The 5,711-nt window shown below is 34.8% G+C and overlaps 1 pseudogene; it reads right to left on the reverse strand.

The window, feature by feature from the left end:
- Nucleotides 1-4,273: 4,273 nt before the first annotated feature.
- On the reverse strand, nucleotides 4,274-5,312 carry LOC129066935 (small ubiquitin-related modifier 2-like; annotated as a pseudogene).
- Between the last annotated feature and the right edge of the window lie 399 nt (nucleotides 5,313-5,711).

The following is a 5,711-nucleotide window of genomic DNA, read 5'->3' on the forward strand; positions in this document are numbered from 1 at the left end:
CTTCTCACTCTTTTCTCAGCATGATATCTCTATCTAAAAATGTATTGACCTTTTTCCATGCCCCTGGTTCTGTTTTAAGCAATGCAAATACCTTATTTCACTTACTCCTCACAATAACCCCACAAGATGAGTTTTCCTTTTCCGTTTTGTAGTTGGTACTCAGGTTTAAAAAGCTTTCAGAGTTACAAAGCAAGTGACAGCAGAATGTGAATTCACCTCTGACGTTAGTTAGTTCGAGTGGCTGGCGCTCTTCACCTTCCCTCTTCAGCTGGCTTACATGCTCCATCTCAAATGCAAACATTTTTTTCCCCTTCTTATGTTCTTTGTGTAATGCTGTCTTTAATTGGCTAAGGTGATTAAGAACTTCTGCCACTAAGCATATGAAGAATATTTGCCTATAGTTTTTGGCACTGTAATATTTTTCTTTCTAGTTTCTGTATTAAAGAAATAATGGCCTAATAAAATAAAGGGAAAAATATGCCCATTTCTTCTATTTTCTGATAGAATTTGTATAGCATTGATATTTTTCCCTGTAATGTTTGATAGGTTTTACTGATCAAGCCATCTGGGCCTGGAATTTTCTTTGTAGAAATTGTTTTTATTATGTTTAATATTTTAATTGGCATGGAGCAATTCAGATTTTGTTTCTTCTTGAGTCATATTTATATGATTTCTTTTAAGGAACTTTTCAATTTAATTTAAGCATTAAAAGTGTTAGCATAAATGTTTTCACAGTATCCTTTTGAGGCAGGAGATAGTCAGGAAGGAGGAAACTCCAGAGGTGCCCCAGGGCTAAGATAACATGCATAAAGGGCAGAGACCCTGTCCTAAGTCTGGTAGTTTCTGCATCTGGAAAAGCATTAAATCCCTAGTTAATCAGGACTGCACCTAAGCAGAAGATGCTACCTGACCCCTACGTCATTATAATTAATTAGTATTGTGGGACCCTCTTCCCAGTAGCCAATCAAGGAAGTCATGGGAGACCCACCCTAAGGAATAAAAGCCCTCTAACCCCCGAGTTCGGGGCTCCTGCTGCTGTTAGGCTCTCCTCCTCTCTCTGCTCCACTCTGCTCAGAGCTGGCCCACTCCCATGTTCTATGTGACTTAATAAATCTGCTTTTTCTCACTTTCTGCTATAAACTCTGGGTTCGGTTCAATTTTTTGTCCGCGATCACCAAGAACCTGGTTATCTGTGCCCACCTGTGACACTTTCAATGCCTCTCATTTTGTTGTTTCTGATATTGATAATTTGTATGTTTTCTCTCTTTTTAAAAAATTGATCAGGCTAGCAGGAGTTTTATGAATTTTATTGACCTTTTAAAAAAGTCAACTTCTTGTTTCACTTCTTTTTTCCTACTGCTTTACTCTTTGCTTTTTCACTGATGTCCACATTTTTTGTTTCATTCATTCTACTAAAACAGAGTTTAATGGCAGCTTCTCTTTTTAGCTTCTTAAGTTGAAAGCTTATATCATTGATTTTAGATCTGTTTTCTTTTCTATTTAAGTACCAGATGCTACCAATTTCACTTTAAGCGCTCCTTAAGTTTCGCTTAACAAATTTTGATACATCACATGTTCATTCTCATTAATCTCAAAATATTTTCTGATTCTCCTTTTCATTCTGCTTTGGCCATTGGGTTAATTTAATTTTCAAATATTTGTTTAACTTCCAAATTGTTTAATTCCTAAATAGTTGGGGGAATATCCATATATGTTTTTGTTTGGATTCTAGTTTAAGTTTGTTGTTAGCACACTTTGGATTACTTTAATCCTTTAAATTCATTGAGAATTACTGGGTGGCCTATGGTCGTTATTGGTAAATACTACATGTATGCTTGAAAAGATTTTGTATTATGTTGCGTGGTGTCTCCTATTCATATCTGTTAGTTGACTGATAATGTTGTTCAATGTCTACTATGTTATTCCTAATTTTTTGTCTACTTTTTTTCAATTAAATACTGAGAGGAGAGTATTGAAATCTTCCACTATGGTTTTAAATTTATCTATCTCTCTTTTCAGTTCTGCCAATTTGGAGAGCTTGTTATTAAGAGTATATACATTTTTTATTGTATTTTCTTGGGTAGACTCTTTTAACTTCATGAACTATTTCACTTTTTCTGCAGTAATATTCCCTGGCTAGAAGTCTATTTTGTGTTACATAAAACACCAGTTGTCTTATGCTTACTGTTTACATGTGCATGTTTTTTATCCTTTTACTTCCAACCTATTAGTGTCTTTGTATTTAAAGACTGCCTCTTTGAGGGGGGTATGGAAGGGTGATAAATAGTGATAGGAGAGTTGATTTGGGGTGGTGAACACACAATACAGTACATAGATGATGTGTTGTAGAATTGTGCCCCTGAAACCTATATAATTTTGCTAACCGGTGTCACCCCAATAAATTTAATAAAAAGGAAAAAGAGGAAAAAATCAGTTGATTGACAACCTTTAAAGCATTTGCAACCTTTAACCTGCAATAATGCCATGTAACAACATATTTACAGGTTCTAGGGCTAAGGACATGGACATATTGGGGAACATTATTGTGCCTACCATATCCCTCCCTTTTCAAAGTATGTTGTTTTTTTAGGCAGCAGAGAGTAGAGTCTTCCTTTTTTAATGCAGTTTCAGATTCTCTGTTTTATTTTGTGTTCAATTTTTCTTTAGTTTTAGTTTTGAAGGATAATTTTTTGACTATAAATACTTTGAGTAATATGTTCCTTTCAGCACATCACATACACCATTCCCAATATTCTCTAGCCTCCACTGTTTCTGATGAAAGGTCAAACATTAATTGTACTATCAATCTTTACATAATGTGTCATTTTTTTTCTTGCTACTCTTCTCAGCCTTAAAAATAAAATAGCCAGTTATTTTACCAGCAAAATTAAGTGTTCAGGAATGGCAGAGGAATTGCATTTTGGGACATGCAAGTTATGGCAAACCACAGGCAAGTCCCAATAACAAAGGTGAGGAACATTATAGAGAAAAATTAGGGATCAGGGAGGGGCTATTAAAAACAAGATGCCCAATGAAAAAAACAGAGAGTCTGAAGTGTAGTGATCCCCCATTGGCTAAGTAACTGGCTGGGTCTGCTGCTCAGCAAGGAGAAAATCTTTCTTCTGGTGCAGTACTAAAGTAATCTTCCTGTTAAGAAATGTAAGGATATGTTTCTTCCTGTTGGAATCTGTAAGGTGTGGTGAGTACTAAGTAGTGCATGAGAGCTTCCCCTTCAGTGCTTCTCTACTCAAATTTCAAATAAGGTTTCCTCTATTCATTTCACCCTTTCAAATTTTCTATTTATTTTTGGCTTTCAGTAGATTGAATCTGAATATGATTTCCTCTGATTTTATTTTACTTAATTTTCACAGAGCTTCTTAGATTTGTAAGTTTAAGTTTTTCAACAAATTTAGAAAATTTTAAGCCATTATTTCTTTAAATAGTTTTTTCTGTCTATTTCAGTCCATCTTTTTGGGGCTTTAATTATATGTGTGCCGCACCACTTTATATTATTGCGAAATATTTTTTCAATCTTTTCCAATTGTCAGGTGGAGTAATTTTTATTGATCTATTGAATATATTAAATTTTTTCTTTTATTATGTAAAATCTGTAATTGAGCTTATTACCAGCTTTTTATTTTGTTGTTGTACTTTTTAGATCTAGAATTTTTAAGGTTTTTTTTCCATTTTAAACAAGAAGTTTATTTAAACAACAGGACATTTGACTTGAAGGAAAAACTATCTAAGATTCATTTCTTTTAGAGTAATTTATCATTACATAAAGACAGATGGCCCTACATGTAACAGCTACATACAAAAAAGTTGTAAAATTGTCCTTGGTTTTACAATGATAAATGAAAAGCATTAAAATTCTCTAATCAAACAAGGTATGCAAAGATTTTTATGTTCTTGTTTGTTAAACAGTGAGAACAAAATAACTTACAGGAATAAAAAGGTTAAGAGCTGAATGAGCATGACCCTAATAGAGAAAGGGGGTATTTTCACAGAACAGGTATTTATCCCCATCCCATCTCCATTTGATGTTAATTGAAACAGAGCATTGGCCATTTAGTTAAAAAAATTCAAATGCTTATACACATACATCCAGTTACTTTATGTACAATAAAGGAATGGTGAAAGGCAAAATGAAAGAATAGAGGAAACTATATTGTAGTAATCCAGATGAGGTGAGAACAAATTGCGATTTTCTAATAGAGAATGTTTTCCTGGTCAGGAGGAACAGAGTTCTGCAGTAAAGAAGCAGGTTCCCTCTTTAGTAGACACCTCCTGTCTCCTGCTGGAACACATCAACTCTGTTTTCATCCTCCATTTCCAACTGTGCAGGTGTGTCTGTTTCACTGATTGGCTGCCCATCAAATCAGAATCTGATCTGCCTCATTGACAAACTCTGTCCTTCCCAATTTAGTTTATTAAGTGGCGTATGCCCCTTATCTTCAATTGCACCACAGAACCATCCTGCCCTGCCACCTTCAAATGAATGTGATCGTTGTTCTCAGTCTTGACTCCTTCCTTGGGAATATAGGATTAGCATAATAAAAAGAAGTGTTTTGTCGGCAAGCACTGGAATCTCCTTACTTGCTGCTTCACAACAAAGGTACCAGGTCCACACCTAAGGAACACACAAGCAGCACCAGTAGTGGCAGAAGCAGCTAGAATAGTTTTTTTCTCAGTTTGTATTGCTAAATATTTACTCATTAAAATGATGTTTTTCTCTAATTATTTTGAACAAATTTTCTTTCATTATTTGAAGATATTTACAGTACTGCTTTGAAGTTTATAAAAATTCAACCCCTGGACCCTTGTTAAATTCATTTCTATAGGTAGCTTTGTTCCCTGGTTTTTTTAATAACATTTTTTATATAAATAAAAAATTTTAGTTTGAAAAGTAGACACTTTAGCAACCATGAGAATCTGTTTTGCAGTTCTGGGGATTATCAGGTTTCTTTTATTTTTATTTTTGTCTAACACTCTGGAATTTGCTTGGACTCAAATTATGAAAACTGTCTTCACGTAGTGTGTGGTAACCGATGCCTTTGCTCAGGTTTTTCTTACTTTTAGTTGCTGAGTTCTTTGTTTACTTTTGTTTTCTGGTATCCTAGATGTCTCCCCAGCTCAAGAGAAAAAATTCATATGACAAAAGGTGTGTGTGTGTGTGTGTGTGTGTGTGTGTGTGTGTGAGTTACTTGTCTTGATTTTGCCCGATGAACATTCACAATTGTAGGACTCTTACACACTGAGCATTTCTCCACCTCGTTGCCATACCAGTGGACTTGTTCTTGCCAAGATGCCATGTTTGTATACATTCTTATTCATTCTTGCTTCCCCTTCCAGAACATGATGGTAATGGGTTTCAGGGTGTTGCAGAGACCACTCAGTCTACCCCAATCTAATTGTCCAAAGGAACAAGAGGTTATTCATTTTGACTCTGGAGAATTTTACGTATTTTGAAGACCCGAACTGTGCCAGCTTTTCCCTAGGTCTTCTCTTTTTGTTCTCTCTTACAGGGGTGAGCATTTTACCACACTTGGGTGCTTCATTATTTATAATGGTTCAACATAATAAGTATTTCCTACCACAATCAAAGATGGAATTGTTGGATTTTTCTTCCTTACATCCTAAAACGAGAAACCTGAAAACAATTAAAATCACATGGAAAAGATTTAAATAATAACACATATTTGTCCAATACA

Source organism: Pteronotus mesoamericanus, unplaced genomic scaffold (genome assembly GCF_021234165.1).
Source record: "Pteronotus mesoamericanus isolate MK-2021 breed Mesoamerican mustached bat unplaced genomic scaffold, CSHL_Meso_final contig_20, whole genome shotgun sequence".
NCBI lineage: Eukaryota > Metazoa > Chordata > Mammalia > Chiroptera > Mormoopidae > Pteronotus > Pteronotus mesoamericanus.